We start from the raw sequence: 27,776 nt of genomic DNA on the forward strand, positions 1-27,776 counted from the left end.
GTTGGGGAAAAAGCTGGTGGATGTTGCAGCTGCCAATATGGGAAGGGGGAATCCATGAGGATCCAATTTTTCCCCAAGATGGAGGCCCAGAGGGAGTAGGGTGGGCTAGTGGATAAAGCACAGTCCTGGAAGTTAGAAGGACCTGGGTTCTAATCCCAGCTCTGCCACTTGTCTACTGTGTGACCTTGGGCAAGTCACTTAACTTCTCTTTGCCTCATGGTAAGCAGTTAGCAAATACTATTATCATTATTATTATGTTTCCCCAGTCAATCAGTGCTACTATACTAAAGACTGTACTAAGCACTTGGAAGAATAGAATACAACCAAATTAGCAGAAAGGTTTCCTGTACATGGTGTAGTGGGTAGAGCCCAGGCCTGGGAGTCAGAAGGTCATGGGTTCAAATCCCTTTCCTCCACTTGTCTGCTGTATGACCTTGGGCAAGTCACTTTACTTTTCTATGCCTCAGTGACCTCATCTGTAAAATGGGAATTGAGACTGTGAGCCCCATGTGAGACAGGGAATGCATCCAACACCATTTGCTTGTATCCACCTCAGCACTTAGTACAGTGTCTGGCACATAGTAAGTGCTTAACAAATGCCATTATTATTATTAATCAGCTTGTGGTAGTTTGGGGGCCTGGTTCTCATGACCCGCCACCTGATCTGCTTTGAACTGTTCTTGGGGAGAATGAGGGCTTGAAGAATTCAGATAAATCAGAGGAATTAAAGGGTGCTGGAATGAGACTGTTCTCAGACAGTAAGCTTATGTGCTCACTGGCCCAAATCCAGCCCAGAACCAGGATCCGCTAGGAGACTATCAGGAGAAACAGAACATTAGGAAGTACAGAAAGCTCCTGGAGCATCCAATCACTCAAGTGTATTTACTGAGTGCTGATTGTGTGCAGAGCACTGTACTAAGCATTTGGGAGAGTACAATATAACAGAGTTGGTAGAAATGTTTCCCTGACCTCGAGGAGCTTACAGTATCTAGGGGGAGATGGACATTAATACAAATACATTAATTAGGGATATATGTATAAATGCTGTGGAATTCAGTTGGGGATGAGTAAAGGGTGAAAATCTAAGTGCAAGGGCAACACAGAAGGGGGAGAGTGTAGAGGAAAAGAGTTCAGTCAGGGAAAGCCTCTTGCAGGAGATGTGATTTTAATGACGTTTTGAAGGTTGAGAGACTGATGGTCTGATGAATGTGAAGAGAGAGGGAAGGGGAGGGAATTCCAGGCCAGAGGGAGGATATGTGCAAGGGATTATGCAGTGAAATAGATGAGATTAAGTTACAGTGAGAAGGTTGGTGTTAAAAGAGTGAAGGGAGAGGGCTGGGTTGTAGTAGATAAAATGGGGGGAAAGATTGAGTGCTTTAAAGCCTAAGGAAAGAATTTTTGGTGTGATGCCAAGGTAAATGGGTAACCCTGGAGGCTCTTGAGGAGTAGGGGAAAACATAGGCTGAATGGTTTTGTAGAAAAATGATCTGGGCAGCAGAGAGAAATGGGGAAAGACAGGAGGTAGGGAGGTCAGCATGGAGGTTGATATAGTTATCAAGGTGGGTTAGAAAAAGTGCTTAGATTAGCATGGTAACAGTTTGGATGGAGAGAAAAAGGTGGATTTAAGCATTGTTTTGACGTTTGAATCAACATACCTGTATGAAAGATTGAGAAGCAGCATAACCTAGTGGATAATAATAATAATAATGTTGGTATTTGTTAAGCGTTTACTATGTGCAGAGCACTGTTCTAAGCACTGGGGTAGATACAGGGTAATCAAATTGTCCCACGTGAGGCTCACAGTCTTAATCCCCATTTTACAGATGAGGTAACTGAAGCACAGAGAAGTTAAGTGACTTGCCCACAGTCACACAGCTGACAAATGGCAGAGCCGGGATTTGAACCTGTGATCTCTGACTCCCAAGCCCGTGCTCTTTCCACTGAGCCACGCTGCTTCTAATAGAGCATGGGCCTGAAAGTCAGAAGGACCTGAGCCTAATCCCAGCTCCACCACTTGTCTGCTGTGTGACCTTGGGCAAGTCACTTCATTTCTCTGTGCCTCAGTCTGCTTAATTGTAAATTAGTCATTAAGACTGTGAGTCTCATGTGGGACAAGGATTGTTTCCAACCTGATTAGCTTGTATCTACCCCAGTGTTTATTTCAGTTCCTGGAACACAGTAAGCATTCATTCATTCAATAGTATTTATTGAGCACTTACTATGTGCAGAGCACTGTACTAAGCACTTAGAATATACAGTTTGGCAACAGATAGAGACAATCCCTGCCCATTGATGGGCTTACAGGCTAATCGGGGGAAACAGATGGACAAAAACAAGACAACTTAATCACGATAAATAGAATCAAGGGGATGTACACCTCATTAACAAAATAAATAGGGTAATAAAAATATATACAAATGAGCACAGTGCTGAGGGGAGGGGAAGGGAGAGGGGGAGAAGCAGAGGGAAAGGGGGGAAAGGGGGCTTATCTGAGGGGAGGTGAAGGGTGGAAGGAGGAGGGAGCAGAGGGCAAAAGGGGAGCAGAGAGGGAGCAGAAGCCAAAGGGGAAGCTCAGTTTGGGAAGGCCTCTTGGAGGAGGTGAGCTCTCAGTAGGGCTTTGAAGAGGGGAAGAGAGGTAGTTTGGGGGAGGTGAGGAGGGAGGGCATTCCAAGACAGCAGTAGGACGTGGGCCAGAAGTTGACAATGGGATAGGGGTGAACGGGGGACGGTGAGGAGGTGAGCAGCGGAGGAGCGGAGCATGTGGGGTGGGCAGAAGAAAGAGAGAAGGGAGGAGAGGTAGGAGGGGGCAAGGTAGTGGAGAGCCTTAAAGCCCAGAGTGAGAAGTTTTTGTTTCATGCGGAGGTTGATAGGCAACCACTGGAGGTTTCTAAGGAAGGGAGTGACATGCCCAGAGCGTTTCTGCAGGAAGATGATCTGGGCAGCAGAGTGAAGAGTAGACTGGAGTGGGGAGAGACAGGAGGAAGGGAGATCAGAGAGAAAGCTGACACAATAATCCAGCTGGGATATTATGAGAGCTTGTACCAGTAAGATAGACATTTGGATGAAGAGGAAAGGGCGGATCTTGTCGATATTGTAAAGGTAAAACCGGCAGGCATTGGTGATGGATTGGTTGTGTGGGGTGAATGAGAGAGCTGAGTCAAGGAATTAACGAATGCCATAATGAAGAGCGAACAAATGCCATAATGAATGAATATATGGGTTGAATGAGAGAGATGAATCAAGGATAATTCCTAGGTTAAGGGATTGTGAGTCAGAAAGCTGATGGCATTGTCTCTAGTGATGTTTACAGATAAGGGAAGGACAGGGTTTGGGTGAGAAGATTAGTTCTGTTTTGAACATAAGATATCTGTCTGCCATCTATGCTGTTATCCATTTCAATCCCTCTAATTGCTACAGAAATAGAAAAAACAGAACACAGATGGTTGAAATTTCTTGCAGATGAGCATGGGAGAAAGAGTCCTGGGACCAGAGGAATGTCCCCATTTTCTACTTCCTGGATCACAGTCTGTTGTATATGCTCTCAACTTCACCCTCTCAGGACCAGTCACTGTGGGCACAGGGTAGACTCTACCTGGGAAGGACCCTGCATACAGCCCTCCCCATCCTCCCTCCCCTTTATACCTAGAGTAGGACTGCCCCTATGCAAATCCCCCCCATGTTCCCAGGTGAAATAGCAGCCCAGGAATGATGGGCAGCATCAGTCTCTCTCCTGAGCCTGGACTGGAGGTCTCTGAGGAAGACCTGGTTTCCCTGGTCCAGAAGAAAATGAAATCCTGGTGTCTGCTCCTCTCCCTCCTGGCAGCTCCCCACTGTGAGTGTCTGCGAGATTTCAGAAACAGGGAAATGGGGAGCAGGTCTCCGCTGTGTGGGATTTACTGTGTCTCTCCTTGTTCCCAGGGGTCCTGTCCCAGGTGCAGCTGGTGGAGTCCGGCCCAGGAGTGGTGAAGCCCTCAGAGCCCCTCAGACTCTCTTGTGCCGTCTCCGGTTTCCTCATCACAACCAGTGCTTACTGTTGGCATTGGAACTGGCAGACTCCAGGGAAGGAGCTGGAATGGGTAGGAGCTATATGTTATGAAGGTAGTGTATACTACGCTTCCTCTTTCAAGAGTCGTGCAACAATCTCCAGAGATATGGCCAAGAACGAGTTCTCTCTGCAACTGAACAGCGTGACAGATGCAGACACGGCCCTGTATTACTGTGCGAGAGAGTCACCCACAGTGTGGTGCAGTGAGTGGGAATCCAGTCAAAGACCTTCCCCTGCAAGGGGTCAGGAGGAGGCTGGGCAACAGGGGGAGCTCAGGACCCACTAAGCACAAGGAGCCCAGATTCAGGAGCAGGTGGAGAGTGAGGCAGAGAAGTGTTCAGTGCCTGCAGTTTCCTCTCCCTGCCGAGCATACAACTTTCCCCCCATGGCCATTTCCTTCCTTCTTTTTTCAGGGACTGTCTCTTCTCTTAACCACAGACACGGAAATAAATCTTTTATGTTTTTGTTCTATTTTCACACTCCAAACTAGGAGCCCTGGCCAGAGTCAGGACAGGGTCGTGACCCTTCATCTCCACCCAGGGGTGAAGACTGTTGAGTCACGGCTCAGGAATGCACTCCTGGATTTTGGTCGGTGAAAATGCCAGGGGGCCCATCCAAACCTGTCCCACCCCTGCCTAGGGGCTGACTGGGTGGGACCTTAGAGTATCCTTGACTGGTCTCCCTGTGATGGACTCCCGGAGTCTGTGACAGGGCTTACATTAGCCTGAACACACCAACGATTGCTTCCATCCTCCCACTCTGCTGAAGGGATCATTCCCAGTTAGAATTTTCTGAAGCTTCTATCTCCCAGTACCATTTGGTGACTGGAAAAATGGTGGTCAAACTCACACTGGGAACGCTTGGAGCTAAGTGTGTTTAGTGCATGTAGTCCAGTGCTATGATGTTGACAATGACCTTAATGTTTGAAGATGATGTCACAGACTGTGTGTTTACCATATGAGTGGCCATGTGGCTGAGAGGACCAATGATGTGTGTCCCTCAATATGTCCATCCCTCCCTCCCCATCACTGACAGGGAGAAAGTCTGGCCCAACATCAGTGTACCTTTGATGGAGGAATGGTATGTGGATGGTCAGTTTAGCCTGTTTAGAGATGCTTCAGTGTAGTCATCACTATATAATTTAAGTTTAGTTATATTAACTGAAATGACTTTGCAAAAATTTTTCCATCAGATTTAGTTGGGAGATTTATGTTTCTGTGAAGATTCCAGGGATGTTTATGTATAATTTAGCCCTTAGTGAAGGCATGCAAGGTCAGTTATCCAAGAATGTCACTATTTTTAACTTCCTTGTACTGTGACAGAAAGAACAGATCTCAGTGAGAATCAATTGGAAGCAGGGTGACCTAGTGGCTCAAGTATGAGCCTGAGAGCCAGAGGACTTGGGTATTAATCCCAGCTCTGCCACTTGTCTGTTCGGGCAAGTTGGGCAAGTCACTTTACTTCTCTATGCCTCAGTTTTCTCACCTGCAAAATGGGGATTCAATTATCACATCTAGAAGGTCCAACATTACTCTGGCTAGAAACCAGAATCTATATTATAACATTTTGTAATAAACATTTGTTGGAATGGTTCTGAGCCATAGAAGTATTGAACCATACACTGAAAAACTGTTGAGGAAGCACAAGGAACCAGGGAAATTGTGTGGACCCTTTTTGAGAAATTTGGGCACAAGTCATTCCTATCAACCCGGGGAGCTGCAATGGAAGAATCCCTGTTGGATGCAGGCACAGCTCTGGGCTGGCACAGGTTCGGATGGGCTTCTGGCATTTTCAGTGGGCAAAATCCCGGAGTGCATTCCTGAGCCTTGACTCAGCAGGTACCTGCAAATGCTCTGTTTTATCGGAGACTCTCAAGAAGGAAATGTATGTTTGACCATCCAGGCTTAAAGAACCTTAAGCAGTGCCATTGGGAAGGAAAGTCCCTACTGTAACTAGAGTTACATTAAGAGGCAGGAGGTCTAGGTAGGGTGTGGCAGTGGGTAAGAACAAAGATAACATCACACTCATGCTCTGAGGGATCAGTGTCTCAGTCCCCAACGGCCCAGCAACAGCCTACCAGATTATGTCCACCTGTAAACAGTAACCTCACAGACAATCCTCAGGACTCTACCAGGGGACTCTACTGGTCCTTTGTCTCTGAGGCCGAGAGTGGGGACTCACACCTAGGAGGCAGCTGCTGTGCCCTTATAGAGAGGAGATGCAAATGGGGCCCCTCCAGCCCTGATTAAAGCCCAAACCCATGGCCCCTGGCCCTGCAGCTCTGAGGGAGGAGCCCCAGCCCTATCTGTGCTGTTCCCCTCCTGCCCCCAGAACTGTCCCCACAACCCCCACCATGCAGTCTGCCCTCAGTCTGCTTTCCATCCTCACCCTGCTACAAGGTAACTGGGAGAAAACATGAGAGACATGAGTAACTGCAGTGTGTATAGGGCTGTCATCATAATCCTTGCTATCTGTGTTTGCAGGTGTCCAGGGTGATGTCCAGCTGACAGAGTCCGGGGGAGACGTGAAACAACCTGGGGGATCTCTGAGCCTCTCCTGTAAAGCCTCTGGATTCACCTTCAGCAGTCACAGCTTGAGCTGGGTCCCCCAGGCTCCAGGGAAGGGGCTCCAGTGGGTCGCAGGTATAACTAGCAGTGGCAACACTTACTATATAGACTCGGTGAAAGGGCGATTCACCATCTCCAGGGACAACGCTAACAGCCAGGTGCAGCTCCAAATAAACAGTCTGAAAACTGAGGACACGGCCTGTATTACTGTGCCAGAGACACATTGAGAGAAACCACATCCTGAACCTGTCAGAAGCCCTGGGAGATTCCCTGGACTACTGCTGGCTGGGTGAGCAGAGCAGATTCATTCATTCATACATTCAGTTGTATTTACTGAGCACTTACTGTGTGCCCTGCACTGTACTAAATTATTGGAAGAGTACAATATAACAATAGACACATTCTCTGCCCACAATGAGCATACAGTCTAGAAGATTGTATTGAATATGAGGGTTGAATGAGAGAGAGGAAACCCTGGTAATGCCAAAGATACTGGCTTGTGAGGCAGGAAGGGTGGTACTGCCTTCTAAAGAGATGGGAAAGTCAGGGGGAGGACAGGGTTTGGGTGGGAAGATAAGAAGTTCTATTTTAAACATGTTAAGTTTCAGGTTATGGGAGGACAACCAAGAATAGATATCTTGAAGGCAGGAGGAAATGTGAGACTTCAGAGAGGGAGAGAGATCAGGGCTGGAGATGCAGATTTGGGTATCATAGGCATAGAGGGGGTAGTTGAAGCCATGTGAGTGAATGAATTCTCCAAGGGAATGGGTTTAGATGGTGAATAGTAGGGGACCTGGAACTGAACCTTGAGGAATAGCAACAATTAGGGGTTAGCAGAAACCCTAAATAGCAATCTCAGCTCCTTAGAACAGTCATTGATTCCATTATTATCATTATCCACTCCAAACAAACTGTCCCTCCAAAACTCTTCAGTATGTAAAATTAAATTTGAACTGGTGCCAGATTTTTCTACATCTAATTCAAAGCCCAGAAAATCCCTTGGAGGCAGCCCTATCAGCTAACAAGCTAATCTGTCTTAAATTCAATTTTTTTGGTATATTTACATAAGCACATTTCAAGATTCACAGATTATAAGACAGTGTTTACAGTCGTTAAAAGAAGTACCCTCTATTCATGTGTGTTTTATGTTGGGCTATTGTTTATCATTTCTGATGCATCTCCCTCCCCCCTCTAATTTATATTCTTAGATGGTGAACTCCCGAAGGGATAGGGACCCTGCCTGATTCTTAACTGTGAATTCTTACTCAGTGCCTGGTACAATTCTCTGCCTGCAGTAAGAGCTTAATAAATACAATAACTATGATTACTACTACTAACAACCAAACCAAGACCCCCAGCCCGCCTCCAGAAGACCCACATGTACTCAAAAGGCACATATGCAGGGAGGACCAGGGAAGGAGAAATAAAGGGGAAGAAACAGGGCACTATAAATGGAGAGGAGTATGGGCAGGAACTGTGAATGCCTAAGTACCAAGGTGGTAGTTGGGAGGATGTAGTCCTGGGACAAGAAAGCTAATCCTCCACAACAAAAACTCCTTAACACCTGCTTTAAAGCACTCAATTACCTTGCCCCTTATCTTACCTCCCCGATTTTCTACTACAACCCAGCCCAAAAACTTTGCTCCTCTAATGCCAATTTACTCTACTTACTGTGACCGCCAGGTCTGTAGTGACTCTGACCAGCCCCTCCTGAGGCATGGCAGAATCTAAAACTCTGCCCCACTGGTCGCATTGCTCCAGTGCTCTTATTATATCTGTCCTGTCTGTATCTTTTATGTTCTAGCATCTTTTCTTCTTCATCTCTCCTAATGTGTTGACTGCCAATGCTCCCTGCCTTTTTCTTGGATTATGAGCCCCTCACTGGCCTCCTGCCCATTTTGAATTCTCATCCATGATTTTTTCTCAGAGATTAGTACAGTGTAGTGCATGCAGTAGGCACTTAATACTATTGAATGAGTGAGGCATCTGAACAGTAATTTAAATTGATCAAGGCAGTGAGCCTCTTCTTGGGAACTCCTAGACAGTTGGGTGGGAGATGAGACAAAAACCTTCTCCAATGTTTTCTCTTCCACTCCCATCACACAGTCACTCACCTAAGGAACAAATCTCAAAGATCCTCCAGGAGTAACTCCCATCATGTCCCCTTTGCCTGCCTCACCGTCCTTTCTGATTCTCTGTAGCCCCCAGTGGAGTGAGTATGCAGCCTCTCTCTTCAATGACTGCCACCCACCCCCTTCTCCCTGCAGAGTCCTGCTTCCTCAAGGTCTGTTTCTGGGTCATCCCTGTATCCTGTTCCCAGTAGGAAGAACCAGGATGAGAACCCGGGTTACATCTTTTTCATAGGGGAGATTTTTTTCCCCACTGTGACTAACAGTTCCCCATGGAGAATGGGTGGAAAAAGTAAGTGATTTTCCCATTGCTCTTCCAGAAGTGTGCACGAACCCGCCCATGTAGAGCCATTGCTTCATGCCATGTTCTATGTCCCACGGTCACCCTTAAACCTTAGCTGGGACTCTGCCCTCAGATCCATCAGTCTTCCTCCCACAGGCTAGGTACCCTGCAGGCTCTCCCCACCAAGTATCAGGTCTCCTCCCCTGGGAAGTCTCTACCTGTCTGGGAGGGTGGGTCTGGTCCATTATTCACGCTGGGCTCATTCAGCATTGGGTGGAGCATGCAAATTCTACAGCTCCAGATTCCTCTTTAATCCTTCTCTAGGAACCACAGACCAGGTCCTGGCCCACTTCAGAGATTCCTTTTCCAGCTCTGTCCCTGGACTCAGTTCCTCTCCACTCCCAGCACCGTGATATCTCTGGCCCACATCTTCCTCCTCCTCACTGGTCTCTCCTGTGAGTTCAGGTTTCCACCCATGCCCTCTTGCACCACTTGCCCTCTCCATCCCAGTGATGGGAAATCAATCCCCATGAAGTTTCACTCTATCTTTTCATTCCCTTCCAGATGTCCACTCAGAGGTCATCCTGATGCAGTCATCCCCAGCACTGGCCCAGCCCTGGCCCAGCCCGGACAGTCCCACAGCCTGCAGTGCACAGTCGGCGGGTTTGACCCAAGCAGCTACTACATGGGTTGGATCTGACAGGAGATTGAGAAGGGGCTAGAGATGCTGGTCACTTACTATAGCTCAAGTAATAATTACTACAACCGGCCAAACAGGGCCGATTAACAGCCTCCAAGGACAGCTCCAATTTCTACTTACAAATGAACAGAGTCACAGCAGCAGACATTATTATTTGAGAATTACATAGTGCGGGTCAGTGAGTGTGAGCTCAGACAAAAAACCTTGGCCTGTAGGAGGAGGCTGGGCAGGAGGGGGCCCTCAATACCCACTTAGCACAAGGAGCCCAGTTGCAGGAGCAGGTGAGAGTAAGGCAGAGGAGTCTCTATTCCGAGTCTGCGGTTTCCCCTTCCTGCCCAGCACACAGCTTTCCCCCAGTGACATTTAATCCTCTCCTTCCTAATCATATAACTCTTGTACTCATACATTCAGCAGTTATGTACATCTCCATAAATTATTTATAATGTCTCTCTCCCCTTCCATACAGTAAGCTCATTGTGGGCAGTGAATGTGGCTAACAATTCTGTTGTATTTTACTCTCCCAGTAATTTAGTACAAAGATCTGCCCACAGTAATTGCTCAATAAATATCACACTGATTGATTGAATGATTATTCTGAGACAGAGAGGGCAGGATTGAGCATCTTAAAGTGGGCTTCTCTGTGCCTCAGTTACCTCTTCTGTAAAATGTAAAATGGGGATTAAGACTTTGAGCCCCACATGGGACAGCCTGATAACCTGGTATCTTCCCCAGTGTTTAGAACAGTGTTTGGCATGTAGTAAGCACTTAAATACCATAATTATCATCATTATTTTGGGGGAAGCTGGACACTAACTCACACATTATAGATCTATTCATTGTACATCACAATTCCTGGAAAAAACTCTGGAAAATTTGCAATTGGTCTGGGCCCATGGCAAGTTAAAGGATTCTTAATGCTGAAATTCAGGGGATTCGCCCACCCCATAGATCATGCATCAGCACCCGAACGCACCACACTTCCCCTATCAAAGTTTGCATTTCCAACTCCAGCTCCCTGTTCTATGTCTGGGCTGGAGCAGGGTTGAGGACCAATTCCGTGTGGTGTACAAGGTTTGGTGTATGCTGAATATGTCTTTTTGTGGAGAATACAGAGTGGGTAAGGTTGTTTCTCACAGTAGGGAAGCAATTTTGGTTTTCACTTTAGAAATGTGATAGTAAAACTTTCACCATTGATTATGATGTGCACGTACCTATGTGACTGATTTGTTACCCCAGAAAAGACTTTGGAATTAACCTTGTTGATTAGATTTACTACTGAATCTTTTCCTTCTAGGTTTTGTCACTTGCAATGTGTTCTGACTCCACTATGACCTTCTTAAAACTTTAGTGACACTCCCTGATTGCCCCTCCCACTTCCCCATGGTCCCAGCCCTCCAGTCTGAGCAGTGGAACAGTATTCATAGGATTAATGTGGACTGAATATCCATTCATTCATTCATATTTATTGAGTGCTTACTGTGTGCAGAGCACTGTACTAAGTGCTTGGAAAGTACAATTCAGGAACAGAGTCAATCCTTGCCCACAGTGGGCTCACAGGAGATTTGAACCTCAGAGGGTTTAATCTTTTAACACGTATCTACCCAGCGCTTAGAACAGTGCTCAGCACATAGCAAGTGCTTAACAAATACCAAATTATTATTATTTTCTATTTTTCCAGTTGCTAATGTGATTACTCCCAGTTTAAGCACTCTTTAGACATCTCAGATTCTTCCCCTTGGGTTCTGGATAGAGGTTCTGCTAGTCCCTCCTTTCTGAAACTGAGGGCAGGTACTAAACCCAGGAGAAGATTGCTGTTACCTTAAAGAGGAGGAGATGCAAAGGGGGCCCATCTAGCCCTGATAAAAGCCAGAACAGCCCCTGTCCGTACAGCTCTGGGAGAGGAGCCCCAGTCCTGCTGTCTGTGCCTTTCCCCTCCTGCCTCCAGAACCATTCCCATACCCCCCAACATGCAGTCTGCCCTCAGTCTGCTTTCCATCCTGATCCTGCTCCAAGGTAATTAGTGAAAGATGTGAGGGACATGGATTATGTGTGTGTGTATGTGTGTGCATTGGTGTGTGACAGTTCTCATGCTCCATGTTGTCTCTGTGCTTGTAGGTGTCCAGGGTGATGTCCAGCTGGTGGAGTCTGGGGCGGAGATGTGAGACAGCCTGAGGGTGCTGTGCGACTTTCCTGTAAAGCCTCTGGATTCACCTTGAGGGATGACTTCATGAACTGGGTCTGCCAGGCTCCAGGGAAGGGTCTGGAGTGGGTTGCAAGAATAAATAGTGATGGAGGCAAAACATACTATGCAGACTCGGTGAAAGGCTGATTCACCATCTCCAGGGACAATAGCAACAGCCTGCTGCATCTGCAACTGAACAGCCTAAAAACCGAGGACACGGCCCTGTATTAATGTATGACACGTACATTGAGAGAAACCACATCCTGAGCCTACCAGAAACCCTGGAGGATTCCAGGTCTGCTGCTGGCCAGGGCAACAGAGCAGCAAAAGCCAGTCAACAAGTCTTGGCTCCTTAGCACAATCACTGATTGCATTATTAATGTTGTTAGTAATTACTAAAGAGTTCTCCCTGACAAATTCCTTCAAGTTAATGTGACCTTGCCTTTTGTTCTTCTATAGGTAATTCAAAGCCCCCGAAAGTCCCAAAACACCCTTATTCAACTTAAATATAAACCTCATGGATTCAACTATTGCCTGTATTGCAATTATAATTATAACACAATCTTTGCAATCAAACCAGCAGCAATAAAATTTTCTGTGCTTGGTATGGATGTGAGCTTGCCTTCTAATAATAATTATGGTATTTGTTAAGCACTTACTATGTGCAGAGCACTGTTCTAAGCGCTGGGGTAGATACAGGGTAATCAGATTGTCCCTTGTGGGGCTCACATTTTTTAATTCCCATTTTTACAGATGAGGTCACTGAGGCACAGAGAAGTTAAGTGACTTGCCCAAGGTCACACAGCAGACAAGTGGAGGAGCCAGGATTAGAACCCACAACCTCTGACTCCCAAGATCAGGCTCTTTCCACTAAGCCACACTGCTTCTCTACACCCAACACCCTAACCTAGACATGTAAATGACCCAACACAGACCCCCTCCCATTCCCCTGCCAACCTCTCTTAGGGAAGGCAAGAGACACTGAAAAGAAGAAGCAGGGAATGAAAAAATGGAAGAGGGTTGAGGTCTGGAGAAACTGTGGATTCACAGCAGGTAAAATACACAAACAAATTTATACACAACAGAGATGAAGTATATTCTGTTAGTCCAGGAGAGGATCAACATATTCTCAAATAGCAATTCATGGAAGCTACTGAGGGAACCAAAATAGTAACAGTAACTGGTTAAGAGGCTTAAAGCAAATTTTGGAATAAACCACAGTGCTCTTGCTCATCTTCTTAATTTAATTTCAAATCCCAACTCCCCAAGATATAGCAAATGTCCACTTACCTGTTTCCCATAGATTTAGGCTGGCACCGAGATTCCTTTTAGCTCCAGTAGGATTCAATAATCTCCTCGTATTACACACAATTGGCAGACAAGGAAGAAAAGCCTTCCTCCTCTGGAGCTTTTTAAACCTTTCAGCCCCCTCTCCACTTGCCACTTTCTCCAAGTCCTTCCCTGGAAATGGCTGAGCTCCAGCTGATTTCATCAGGTAGGCAGGTTTTCCCCAGTGATTGGTATTGATGTAAAGCATCTTTCCCTCATCCAGACCCTGGAAAGTCAGCAGCTGAGCTGCCATTTCAGGCTGCACTTCACCTACTGCCGTCCTTTAACTGTCTGGATGGATCATCGCTCCAGAGCCTTAGGGGCTTTTGTGATCTAGGTGTAGTTGGGAGCACATTTGTCATACTTGTAGTTGCTATTCATTTTCAAAGATGGCCCTTCGACTGTGAACTCCTACCCATGCCTCTGACAGGACTGAAAAGGTTGATGAAGGATGGGTGCAGTTACTGTTTGCAGGGCCGTTTCTGTATTTAAAGACTGTCTCTGTATCTTCCTGCCTCCACACAGCTTCAGCTCAGAGAGACCAATCCCTCTTCTGACTCCTGCACTGCCCACTATCAAAGTCTCCCAACAGTCCTGTTAGAGGCAGTGTTTGGCTCCATCTTAATATCATGGATTCTCCCCTCCTGGCACACATGTGTCCCATTTGGGACCCTCATACAGCAGCCACTTGTGCATCCATTCTCCACACACATCCAGCCTGTGATGCTCTGAAACATCAGTCTTCATTAATATCTACAAATCTATGTTCTTCTTCATTCTTCTATGGTGTGCACTGTGGGACAGTGTCCTGCCTAGGTAGCAGGCTTCAGGAAGACTGGTAGGGTGAACAGCTTTCCGATAGAGTCTGTTGCACAAACTCAGTTTCCTTCAGGCTTCACTCAGTCCCTATTGCACTGCTGACACTGAAGCGACTGAAAATCATCTACAAGTCTCCAGTGGATGCCCATCCACCTCCACCTCAAACTGAAAGTCCTTACCATTGACATTAAAGCACTCAATCAACTTGCCCCCTCCTACCAGTGTGTCTCAGTGGAAAGAGCCTGGGCTTGGGAATCAGAAGTCATGGGTTCGAATCCCCGCTCCACCACTTGTCAGCTGTGTGACTGTGGGCAAGTCACTTAACTTCTCTGGGCCTCAGTTCCCTCATCTGTAAAATGGGAATTAATTGTGAGCCTCACGTGGGACAACTTGATTATCCTATATCTACCTCAGCGCTTAGAAGAGTGCCCTGCACATAGTAAGCGCTTAACAAATACCAGCGTTATTATTACCTCACCTCACTGATCTCCTACTGCACCCCAGCCAGCACACTCCACTCTGCTAGTACCAGCTTACTCACTGTGGCCTGATCTCATTTATCTCACATATTAGGTTGGTGATAGAGTGCAGGGGAAAGACATGATTTCCCTGGTCCAGAAGAACATGAAATCCTTGTGGCTGCTCTCCTTCCTGCTGACAGCTCCCTGATGTGAGTGTCTGTGAGATTTCAGAAAAGGGGAGATGGGCAGCAGGTCTCTGCTGTGCAGTTCATTGTGTCTCTCTTTGTTCCCAGGAGTCCTGTCCCAGGTGCAGCTGGTGGAGTCTGGCCCTGCATTGTGGAAGCCCTCGGAGACCCTCAGATTATCAGTGGTGAGAGCCCGGGCTTGGGAGTCAGCGGTCATGGGTTCGAATCCCAGATCTGTCACTTGTCAGCTGTGTGACTGTGGGCAAGTCACTTCACTTCTCTGGGCCTCAGTGACCTCATCTGTAAAATGGGGATTAACGGTGAGCCTCACGTGGGACAACCTGATTACCCTGTATCTACCCCAGCGCTTAGAGAGGTGCTCTGCACATAGTAAGCGCTTAACAAATACCAACATTAATTAATTAATTAACTTGTATCTACTGTAGCCAGAAGTAGCTGGTGGCACTGGATCGACAGCCACTGGGTAAGGGCCTGGAGTGGCTGGTTTATACAGGATATACTGGCAGCACTGGCTCAGATATCTATAAAGAATAGAATCTCTGTCTCCAGAGACACATACCAAAACAAGTTCTCTCTGCAGCTGAGCAGTGTGGCAGCCACAGACATGGCCCTGTATTACTGAGGGAGAGACACAGTGTGAGCAATGAGTGTAAGCCCAAATTCAAACCTTCCGCTGCAGGCTGTCAGGGGGAGGCTGGGCAGAAGGGGGAGCTCAGGACCCAGTAAGCACCAGGAGTCCAGTTCCAGAAACAGGTGGAGAGCGAGGCAGAGAAGGAGTTTCAGTTTAGAGTCTGCGGTTTCCTCTCTCTGCTAGGCACACAACTTTCTCCAAGGGACAATCCCCTCCTTCCTGACCCGTGACAAACATTGCCCTTAGTGCAGACCGGGGAGGAGAAAATTCTCATTCTCATTTTCATCCATTCTGTCAGGACATTGTTTATTGAATGAATCCTCTCTATGTTGGCCTCTTCCTGAGCAACCCTGGATAGCACCAGTGAATTGTTTCCCATACTTCTGTGCCTGATAGCTCAGTTTTGATTTGTGACTGGAATTGGAAGAGACAGGAGGCAGGGAGGTCAGTAAGGTGGCTGAAACAGTAAACAAGGTGGTATAAGATGAGGGCTTGGATTAAAATGGTAGCACTTTGGATGGAGAAGAAAGAGTGGATTCTAGTGATGTTGTGAAGGTTGAAATAACAGGATTCAGTGATATATTGAATGAGAGAGCAGATTTAACAATAATGCCAAGGTTGAGCTTGTGAGACAGAAAGGATTGCTGTCTACAGTGATGGTAAAGTCAGGAAGAGGACAGGGTTTGAGTGTGAAGATAAGGAGTTCCGTTTTGGACGTTTTAAGTTTATTTATCCTCCCACCCACACCCCATAGCACTTATGTACATAGCCAGAATGTATTTATATATTCATGTCTGGCTCCCCCTCTGGGTTGAAAGTTCATTCTGGGCATGGAATGCGTCTGTTTCTTTGTTATATCGTACTTTCCCAAGCTCTTAGTTCAGGGCTCTGCATACACTAAATTCTCAATAAATATGACAAACTGATTAGTTTGATTAAAGTAGTGTGTTCTAGTGGATAGAGAATGGGCTCAGGTGTCAAAAGAACCTGGTTTCTATCCCCAGATCCACCCCTTGTCTGCTGCATGACACGGAGCAAGGCCAACCTGATTAGCTTCTAACTACCCTAAAGCTTAGAACAGTGCCTGACACATAATATACACTTAACGAATACCGAAAAACACGAAACTAGAATTAGTAGATGTGACCAGGCCCTCAAGTGGTTTATAACCTTGTGGATGAGACAAACACTATTAAATTACATATGAGGAAGAAGGAACAGAATATCTGTTAGTATTTGAGTAATGGATGTAAGAGATGTATAGAGGTGCTATGGGAGACTGAGAATACTTCAGTGTCTATGGGCTGCAGAGGGTTGGGAGTGAATAGTGGTGTTATTTGAGATGGGAGGAGATATTAACTGGGGAAGGATGCCTGGAGGAAGTGTGATTTGAGAAGGGATTTGAAGTTAGGGAGACCTGTAGATTGAAAGCAGAGAGAATTCCTGGCAGAAGGAAAGATGTGAACAAAGAGAGATGGGGCAGAGATGAGAATGAGCTCCAGTGAGTAAGGAAAATGCAACCTGGGATATAGTGTGAGAAGTGAATGGTATACGAAGGAGAGAGACAATTGAATTCCTTAAAGCCAATGTTTTTGAAGCAGTGTGGAATAGGAAATAATTGGAGATATTTTAGTTGGGAGGAGACATGTATAGAATGATGTGTTAGAGAAATGATCCAGATAACAGAATGTTGACTGGAGAAGGGAAGGAGTAGAGGCAGGAGGTCAGCAAGGAGACTGATGCAGTCTTTAGTCTGGGATACAGCAAGTGCCTGGTTCAGCCTGGTGGGTAGCATTTGAGGATGGGGCTGCTCTCCTTCGGCAGAGGCTTCACTGAGATGGGAGACCAGGAGAATATGCCTGCTAAGTCTGTTGTAGTGTACTCTATCAAGTGCTTAGTACAGTGTTCTGCAAATACTAAAGGCTCAATAAATAACACTGACTGATAGGAGAAATGACAGAGTGGAAGGCTGTATACATAAGGGTTGTGTGGTGGAGTGAATATCAAGTACTTAAGGGGTATCTTGTTTCTACTCCAGCAGCTAGTCCAGTCCTTGTCAAGAAGTAAGCACATAACTGATACCATAATTATTATTTTAACATTACTATTTATATTTTAGATTAATATAAAATTAACTATAGCCAGGAGAAAAGGTCCTCAAAAGCAAGTAATATCCTTCATATCTAGCAGATAAAAATCGGCTACTTCACAATCATGCCTGAGTCAACCTCAAGGTCTGGGGGCTCTAGCTGATCCTGCTGTTTGAGACAGAGGGCACGAAATGAGCTCCAGAAGGCGGCTGCTGTGTTCTTATAGCAAGGAGGAAATGCAAATGCAGTGTCTCCATCCCTGATTAAAGCCTGCACCATTCTTGTCCCTGCAGCTCTGGGAAAGGAGCCCCAGCCCCGCTTTCTGTGCTGTCCCCACAGCCCCCACCATGCACTCTGCCCTCAGTCTGCTTTCCATCCTCACCCTGCTCCAAGGTAATTAGGGAAAGATGTGAGAGACATGGATAATTTGTGCGTGTGAGTGTGTGTATGTGTGTGTAACTCTTCTCATGATCCATGTTGTCTCTGTTTACAGGTGTGCGGGGTGATGTCCAGCTGGTGGAGTCTGGAGGAGATCTGAGACAGCCTGAGGGGTCTCTGCGCCTCTCCTGTAAAGCCTCCGGGTTCTCCTTCAGTAGCAGCTACTGGATGAACTGGGTCCGCCAGGCTCCAGGGAAGGGGCTCGAGTGCGTTGCAGCTATACATACCAGCACTGGCAGCACAAACATTGCAGACTGTGAAAGGCCGATTCACCATCTCCAAGGACAACGCCAATAACCTGGTGCTTCTGCAGATGAACAGCCTGAAAACTGAGAACATGGGCCTCTATTACTGTGCGAGAGACACAGTGAGAGAAAGCACATCCTGAGCCTGTCAGAAAACTGGGGAGGATTCCTGGGCTACAGCTGTCTGGGGGAGCAGAGCAGCAGAGACCACAGACAACAGCCCCAGCCTGGACTTTCCACCTTCCAACTCACTGATTACTAAAAATTCCTGAAAATTACATCATCTAACATTTGATCAAGAAGAACAATTCTTTGTCAATCTCTCAATATTTTCCTCTTAATTATGAGTCATTCCTTAAGTATTTTTCCTCATTTCAAATTCTACTTCAGCGTATTTATTTTCTGATTCTCAACTGAAACAACAAAAGGCTGAAAATCTAAAATAGTGAAATAGAAAGAGTCCAGTGATCATCATAGCATGGAGACTACTGTTACCAATAAAGCACATCCCAAGAGCACATTTAATCAACTCTACTAGCGAGTACTGCATCCTCTTTGAATTCCACCTAATTTTGAAATGGTCTCTCTGAGAAAGGGAGGTACTAGAAGCAGAAAATATGAGAGAGTTAGTATAAGAGAAACAGAAGAGACCACAAACATGGGTAAAATGTGCCTATTGATCCATAGGGTTTTACGAAGTTATTGTTTATTTCATGTTACCACTTGTGAAGGATTTTTCAGTGAAGAAGCAAAGATGACACCAAAGTGAATGGAAACTGAATCTAAATAATCAGTAGTATTTATTAATCAATCATCAGTCCTATTCTTTGAGCACTTACTGTGTGCAGAGCACAGTACTAAGCACTTGGAAGAGTGCAATATAATAGACACATTCTATGCCTACTATGAGGTTGTAGTCTAGAGGGTGCAGTCTAGTGGGTTGCATTGGAAGAAGGGGCTGTTTTCCTTGAGCTGAGGCTTCACTGAGATGGGGGACCAGGAGAAAGGGAACAGGGCTCCATTGCCATGAATTTGGCTGGAAGATCAATCAATCAAAGGTATTTATGGAGTGCTTTCTGTGTGCAGAGCACTGGACTAGGCACATGGATAAGAACAATATAATAGCCATGTTCCCTACCTATAAAGAGCTAAAATAAATTTCAGATCTCCCACTCTGGACTGTAAAGTTGTTATGGTCAGGGAATATGTCTGCTAAATTGGTCGCATTGTACTCTTTCAAGTGCTTAGTACAGTGCTCTACAAATAAGAAGTACTCAATAAATACCATTGATTGATAAGAGACATGACAGAATGGAAGGCTATGTACATAAGGGCTGTGGGAGGGAGAGTGGGTTGAATATCAAGTACCTAAGGGGTACAGATCCCAGTGCATAGTGGTGCAGAGGAAGGGGATTAGGGGAAATGAGGAAACGAAGGCCTCTTGGTTGATGCCAGTCTGGATCTGTGTGCTAAGATTTCTGGTCTATGTGTGTCCTGTGCAGTCTTTCCAGTGTCCCTGGACCATTCTGTAAAGCTCCTGGGCCTGGCATGATCCATAGGCAGTTACTGAGGAAATAGCAGAGGAAGGGCCATAAGCCTCTCAGTGTTCTGAGTCCACCTCTATCTCAGGTTGCATCTCTGGCCAACCTGGGACAGATTCCTTGCAAAACCTCTTAGGGAATTCTCAGCCACCAGGCTTGGTGATGACTGAGGGTTCAGGGACAGACCCATTGTCGCTGTTCTGGACCAAAAGAGCCAACTCCTCTAGTCAGGAGAGGCCCAGATACAAAGCTCTCTTCATCCACTCTCCCCTTTAAACCCAGAGTGGGCATTCCTTTTGCAAATCACCCCCAGACTCACAGGTGAAGTAGTGTCCCCTCACTGAGGAGGGCTTATCTCTCTCCTGGCCCTGGGCTGGAGGTCTCTGGGCTGGAGGTCTCTGGAAAGGATGTTCTTTCTTTGGTCCAGAAGAACATGAAATTCTGGTGGCTGCTCCTCTCCCTGCTGGCAGCTCCTTGCTGTGAGTGCAAGATTTCAGAAAGGGGGATATGGGAGTGGATCTCTGCTGTGTGGGGTTCACTTTGTCTCTTCTTGTTCCCAGACATCCTGTCTGAGTGGAAGCTGGTGGAGTCCGGTCTGGGAGTGGTCAAACACTTGGAGTCTCTCAGACTTGTCTGTGCCCTCTCTGCTGAATCAGTCACCAGCAGCTACAGATGAAGCTGGATCCATTAGCCGCCGGGGAATTCATTCATTCATTCAATAGTATTTATTGAGCGCTTACTATGTGCAGAGCACTGTACTAAGCACTTGGGATGAATGGATAATAATAATAATGTCGGTATTTGTTAAGCACTTACTATGTGCAGAGCACTGTTCTAAGCACTGGGGGAGATACAGGGTCATCAGGTTGTCCCAAGTGAGGCTCACAGTCTTCATCCCCATTTTAATAATAATAATGGCATTTGTTAAGCACTTACTATGTGCAAAGCGTTGTTCTAAGTGCTGGAGAGGATACAAGGTGATAAGGTTGTCCCCGTGGGGTTCACAGTCTTCATGCCCATTTTACAGATGAGGTCATTGAGGCACAGAGAAGTGAAGTGACTTGCCCACAGTCACACAGCTGACAAGTGGCAGAGTCGGGATTCAAACCCATGAGCTCTGACTCCCAAGTCCGTGCTCTTTCCTCTGAGCCACGCTGCCAGAGGTAACACTATGCCCCCTCTCTCATGAATTAAATCTCCATCACCAGGGACCTATCCAAGAATGAGTTCTCTCTGTAGATGAACAGCTTGACAGCCACAGACACGACCGTGTATCACTGGGCCAGACACACAGGTGTGGGGCAGTGAGTGTGAGCCCAGGCACAAACTCTCCTCTGCAGGGGGTCAGGAGGAAGCTGGGCATCAGGGGGCGCTCAGGACCCACTGAGCACAAGGAGACCAGTTTCAGAAGCAGGTGGAGAGCAAGGCAGAGAATGAGCTTCTCTTCAGTGTCTGTGGTTTCCTCTCCCTGCCCAGAGGCCACTTTCCCCCAAGAAAAAATTAATCCCTTCCATCCTGTTGTGTTTTGTATTTGTACATTTGACACTTATGTTCATATCTATAATATTTTTCCACCTCTCCCTGTAGACTTTAACTCATTTTTGTCCTGCAACATGTCTACCAACTCTGTTGTATTGTAGTCTCCATATATCTTAGTCAAGTGAATTGCATACAGTAACTGCTCAATAAATACTAGATTGATTGAGTTGAGCTGCTGAGACGAAGAGGGCAGGATTTAGCCCCTTAAGGGTGTATTTTCTGGGAAGGGGGACATTAACTCACACATTAAAATTCTATGCATCATGTATCACAATTCCTGGCCCAAATAGTTGGCGGTTGGTCTGGCCAGTGTCAAATTAGGGGATTTTCAAGTTTGGTATCCAGGGGAATCACCCCATCCCATAGATCGTGCATCATCACATAAGCCCACACCTCTTCCCCTACCAAAGTTGGCAACTTCATCTCCAAATCCCTGTCATCCCCTCCCTAATCCATGTCTCGCTGGAGCAATGTCACTGGGTTAGGTGTGAGGACCTATTCTGGATGTTCTAGAATGTTTGGCATAGGCTTGGATGTGTCTTCGTGTGGAGATTATAGAGTAGGAAAGTATTTTTGGTTTTCAGGTAGACTTGTGAGAGTAAGGCTTTAGCCACAGATTTTGATGTGACCTTTGTAGGTCGCAAATTTGTTGTTATAACTGAAAACACTTTAGAGCTGTCTTGGTGAATAAATTTAGTAGTGCATTTTTTCCTTGTAGATATTTCCTCTTGAACTGTGTTCTGAATCCACTGTGACCTTCTTAAAAGTGTAGTGACATTCGCTGATTGCCTGTCCAACTTCTCCATGATGTTTGAGCATTCCAACCTGAGCAGCAGAACGGTGTTCAGAGGATTTCTGTGGATTGCATAACTCCTGGAGATTTGACAGAGCTTATTTTCTACAACTATTAATCTCCCCAGTTGCCAGGGTGTTTACTCTGATTCTGAGCACTTTCCACCCTTTCTTCAGTTGCTCAGAAACACTTCAGACTCTCCCCTTGTATGCTGGATGGAGGCTTTGCTGGCCCCTCCTTTCTGCGGCTGAGGGCAGGGACCTATCTCAGGAGGCGGCTGCTGTGTCCTTATAGAGAGAAGGAGATGCAAATGGGGCCCCTCAAGCCTTGATTAAAGCCTACAGGGCCCTTCTCCCTACAGTTCTGGGAGAGGAGCTCCAGCCCTGCTGTGTCATTCCCCTACTTACCCCAGAACCTCCCCCACCATGCAGTCTGCCCTCAGTCTCGTTTTCATCCTGACTCTGCTCCAAGGTAGCTGTTGAAAGATGTGAGAAACAAGGATAATTTGTGTGTGAATGCTTGTGTGTGTGTGTGTCTGAGAGAGACACCTTTCTCATGCTCCATGTTGTTTCTGGGTTTGCAGCTATCCAGTGTGAGGGCCAGTTGGTGGAGTCTGGGGGAGACTTGAGACAGCCCGGAGCATCTCTGCGCCTCACCTGTACAAACTTCTTATTTGCCCCCAGCAAAGACTACTATATGCACTGGGTCCGGCAGGCTCCCGGGAAGGGGCTGGAATGGGTTGCAGCTATAAGAGGGGATGAGGGCTATCCAACCTACGCAGACTCTGTGAAAGGCCGATTCACCATCTCCAAGGACAATGCCAACAGACTGATGCATCTACAAATGAACAGCCTGAAAACTGACGACACAGCCCGGTATTACTGTGCAAAAGACACACAGTGATAGAAACCACATCCTGAGCCTGTCAGAAACTCAGGTAGGATTCCTGAGCTGCTGCTGCCTGGGGGAACAGAGCAACAGAAACCGCGAATGGTAAATCTTGCCCCAATCACTGATTCTATCATTATGTTGCTACTAATTCCTAAATAATTATCCCTCACAAATCCCTTCAAGTATGTAAAGTTAATATGAGCTAGTCCTTTTTTTCCTCTATAAGTAATCAGAGGTCTCCAAAATCCCATAGCAGCATTTTTCAGCTTAAATACAAACTTCATGGATTCAGTTATTACCTGATTCACAAGTTATCAGGCAATGTTTGTAATCAAGCAAGCAGCAAATGAAATTCCCAGTTCTTGGAATGGATGTGAACACCCCTTCTGCACACCTTATCCTAGACAATTAGATCAACAGTGATCAGACACAGACCCTTCTCCTCCTTCCTGCTCCATCACCCCCAGCCTCACATAGGCACAAGGGCAGGAGCAGGGCAGGAGACACCGAGAAGAGGAAGCATGGAGCAAAGGAATGGAAGAGGGATGGGGTAATGAGTGACTGTCAATTCACAGAATGTAAAACACAAAAAAAATTCATTTAGGTACAACAAAGACAAAAGGTATTTACTTAGTTCAGAAGAGGATAGACATTCTCTTAAATAGCAATTCTTAGGAACTACTGAGGGAACCAAAATAGCAACGGTAACTGGATAAAAGGCCTAAAGAAAATTTTAGAATAAACCACAGTTAACTACACACAGTAAGCACTCAATAATTACAACAGATGGATTGATTACTCTTGCACTTGTCCATAAATTAATTTTGGTTCCCAACTCCCCAAGATATAGTAAACACTCACCTGTTTCCCATGAATTCAGGTTGGCACCAAGGTTCCTTTTGGCCCAGTAAAATTTTAGGTCCAGTAGGATTGAACAAAGGGGTTCTGCTCATCCTGATTAGCTTGTATCTACCCTAGCACCTAGTACAGTGTCTGACACACAATAAGCACTTAAACGAATACCATAAAAACCCCTAGATTTAGTAGATATGTTCCTGGCCCTCAAGGCATTTACAATCTTGTGGATGAGACCAACACAGTAATAAATTACATACTGAGGAAGAAGGAACAGGAGATGAGTTAGTAGTTGAGTACTGTTAGGAGAAGCAGCGTGGCTCAGTGGAAAGAGCCTGGGCTTGGAAGTCAGAGGTCATGGGTTCGAATCCCAGATCTGCCACTTGTCAGCTGTGTGACTGTGGGCAAGTCACCTCACTTCTCTGGGCCTCAGTTCCATCATCTGTAAAATGGGGATGAAGACTGTGAGCCTCATGTGGCACCACCTGATTACTCTGTATCTACCTCAGCGCTTAGAACAGTGCTCTGCACATAGTAAGCACTTAAATACCAACATTATTATGTAAGAAACATTTAGAGGTGCTATGGGTAATTTAGAATATATAAGTGTGTATGTGGTACAGAGGGACAGGAGTGTATATAGGGGTGATTTGAGATGAGAATGGAAATTAATTGGGTAAGTTTTCTTGAAGGAAATGTGATTTGAGCAAGTTTTTGACTTTGGGGAGAGTTGTAGATTGAAGGCAGAGAGTGTTCCTGGCAAGAGGAAAGGTTTATGCAAGGCAAGAAGTGACAGAGATGAGAATGAGATCCAGTGGGTAGGGTAGCTATTGAGAAATGGAGAATGCAAGGAGGGCTACAGTGAGAGAAGTGAATGGTATAAGAAGGAAAGAACTGACTAAGTTCCTTAAAGCCAAGGATTTGAAGCAGTGTGGAATGGGCAATAATAAGGAAGGGGCTGGAATGGATAGGATATGAATATGATTCCAGTAGTAACACTCTGTCCCCTTCTCATGAATCAGATCTCCAGAGACACATTCAATAAAGAGTTCTCTCTGCTGCTAAACAGTGTGACAGCTGCACACATGGCTATTAGTGGGACACTGAGTGTGAGCCCAGACACAAACTTTCCCCTGCAGGGGAACCGGAGGAGTCTGGGCAGTGGGGGGAGCAGTTCCAGGAACAGGTGGAAAGCTAGAAAGAGAAGGAGTTTCAGTTCAGAGTCTGTGGTTCCTCTCCCTGCTCAGCATACAGCTTTCCCCCAGGGACCATCCCGTCTTTTCCAACCTGAGACATACATTGTTCTGAGTGCACACCGGAGAGGAAAAAATTTTCATTTCCATCCATCCTCAGTCAGGACTTTTTTTTACTGAATGAATCCTCTCTGTGATGGTCTCTTCTGGGGAACCCTTGGATAGCATCACTGAGTTGCTTCCCATACTTTGCTGCCCGTTAGCCCAGTTTAGATTTGCGACTGAGCACTTCTTCTGCAAATGCAGTTATGGGACACCACACAGGTCCTGTAACCTGTTGGCATCAGCTTTAAGCTCTAGGTCCTACAACTTCTGTGATGTGCAGTTCAGACTCCCCTGAATGCTGGGCATTAGTAACAAGCCCAGTAACAAACCTAAAATGACCAGGTTTGCCTCACGGACCTCCCCACACCCCAGACCTAGAATTTATTTACCTAAAACAGTGGATATGCCCACACTCCTGTAACTTTTCCTTGCCCTCCGTAATCTTGTGTGCTACTCAGTGACAAATACTTTTCCCCAATCTTACAAAACTCAGATGGTAGATGCATTGTGGAATCAAATTTCTCAAAGAGTATATTGAATATAGACATCATCTTGCTAGTTTCCCAATGGTGTCATCCTGAATACTAAAGAAACAAGAGCAGATGACCCAGGTTTTAACTTAATTTCTGTTGCTTTTTGGCTGTGGGACCTCAGAAAATCACTTTGCACTAGTTTCCTCATCTGTAAATTGGGCATTAAATATCTGCCTCCTGACCTTTTCTTTTTTTAATGGTATTTGTTAAAAGCTTAACTTGTGCCAGATACTGTTTTAAGCACTGGAGTAGATACAAATTTAGCTCACTGTGAGAATGGAATGTGTCTGTGTATTGTTATATTGTACTTTCCCTATCATTTACTACAGTACTCTGCACACAATAAGTGCTAAATAAAGAATTAATGAATGAATACAAGTTAATCAAGTTGGACTCAGTCCATGTCCAACAAGGGGCTCACAGTCTTAATCCCCATTTTACAGAGGAGGTGACTGAGGCACAGAGAAGTTAAGTGATTTACCCAGCATACAAGTGGAGGAGCTGGGATTAGAACCCAGGTCCTTCTGATTTCCAGATCCGTGCTCTACTAGGCTACAGGACTTCATACTTCTTTTGACTGTAAGCCCCATTGTGCTTAGACTTATTGTTTGATTACCTTGTTTCTACTCAAGCATCTAGCCCAGTCCTAGTCAAATTGTAAGTACTTAGCAGATACCATAATTATTTTTAACATTACTATTAGTATTTTAGATTAATCCCCCTTGCAACTGGGAGAAATCAGATAATATCCTTAGTATCTAGCAGGTAAAAAACACAAACCAACAACTGCTGCTTCATAAACTTCTCTGATGCAACCTGAGTGCTGTATCTGAAGTTTGGTCCTTCTGCTTGAGGCAGTATTCAGGGAATGAACCCCAGGAGGCTGCTGCTGTGCTCTTATAGAGAAGAGGAGATGCAAATGGGGCCCTTCCAGCCCAGATTAAAACCCGCATGGCCCTGTTCCTGCAGCTCTGGGAGAGGAGCCCCAGCCTCGCTATCTGTGCTCTCCCCAGAACTGCCCCTTCAGCCCTCATCATGCAGTCTGCCCTCACTTTGGTTTCCATCCTGATCCTGCTCCAAGGTAATTGAGGAAAGATATGAGAGCCATGGACAATTCATGTGTGTATGTATGTGTGTGCGGAACTCTCATGATCCACGCTGTCTCTGTGTTTGCAGGTGTCCAGGGTGATGTACAGCTGATGGAGTCCGGGGGAGACGTGACACAACCCGGGGGGTCTCTGCGCCTCTCCTGTAAAGCCTCCGGATTCTCCTTCAATAGCAACTACTACATGAGCTGGTTCCGCCAAGCTTCCGGGAAGAGGCTCGAGTGGGTTGCCACTATAAGTACCAGCGATGGCAGCACATACTATGCAGACTCTGTGAAAGGCCGATTCACCATCTCCAAGGACAGTGCCAACAGCCTGGTTTATCTGCAGATGGACAACCTGAAAACAGAGGACATGGCCCTGTATTACTGTGCGAGACACACAGTGAGAGAAACCACATCCTGAGCCTGTCAGAAACCCTGGGAGCATTACTGGACTACTGCTGAATGGGGGAACAGAGCAACAGAAACCACAGGAAAAAAAATCTTAGCCAAATCACTGCTTCTATTAATATCATTACCAATTCTTCAAGAATTCTGCCCCAACCAATTCCTTCATGTATGTTAATATGAACTGGTCATTTTTTGTCTGTAGGTCAAAAGGTCTCCATAATCCCAAAGCAGCCTTATTCAATATAAATACCAACTTAATTGATTCAATTATTACCTGATTCACAAATTACAAAGCAATGTTTGTAACTGAGCAAGCAGAAAATGAGATTCCCCGTAATTGGAATGGATGTGCACAGCAGACATGCAGAGGAGCTGGAATTAGAACCCTAGGTCCTTCTGACTGCCAGATCCATACTTACTGTTTGATTACCTTGTTTCAAATCCAGCATCTAAACCAGTCCTAGTCAAATTGTAAGCACTTAGCAAATACCATCAATATTTTCAATAATAATAATAATATTTACAGTATTTGTTAAGCGCTTATTATGTACCAAGCACTTTTCTAAGCAATGGGGTGGATACAGGGTAATCAGCTTGTCCCACGTGGGACTCACACTTTTAATCCCCATTTTACAAATTAAGGAACGGAGACACAGAGAAGTTAAGTGACTTACCTAAGGTCACACAGCAGACAAGTGGCAGA

At 45.9% G+C, this 27,776-nt stretch overlaps 1 long non-coding RNA gene and 1 gene segment (V, D, J or C); both read left to right on the top strand.

The window, feature by feature from the left end:
• The window catches only part of LOC100076640, a 343,932-nt gene that overhangs the window by 67,520 nt on the left and 248,636 nt on the right, over window positions 1-27,776 (top strand).
• On the top strand, window positions 5,038-12,319 carry LOC107547528. Of its 3 annotated transcripts, none has more exons than XR_005660810.1 (4): window positions 5,038-5,125; window positions 6,529-6,901; window positions 9,589-10,005; window positions 11,840-12,319. It is a non-coding gene; the product is annotated as an uncharacterized LOC107547528 (long non-coding RNA). The 3 variants fall into 3 exon arrangements; XR_005660812.1 differs by having other exon boundaries at window positions 9,589-9,773; XR_005660811.1 differs by having other exon boundaries at window positions 5,053-5,125; window positions 6,529-6,687.

This window comes from Ornithorhynchus anatinus, chromosome 14, assembly GCF_004115215.2.
Source record: "Ornithorhynchus anatinus isolate Pmale09 chromosome 14, mOrnAna1.pri.v4, whole genome shotgun sequence".
NCBI classification, from domain to species: domain Eukaryota; kingdom Metazoa; phylum Chordata; class Mammalia; order Monotremata; family Ornithorhynchidae; genus Ornithorhynchus; species Ornithorhynchus anatinus.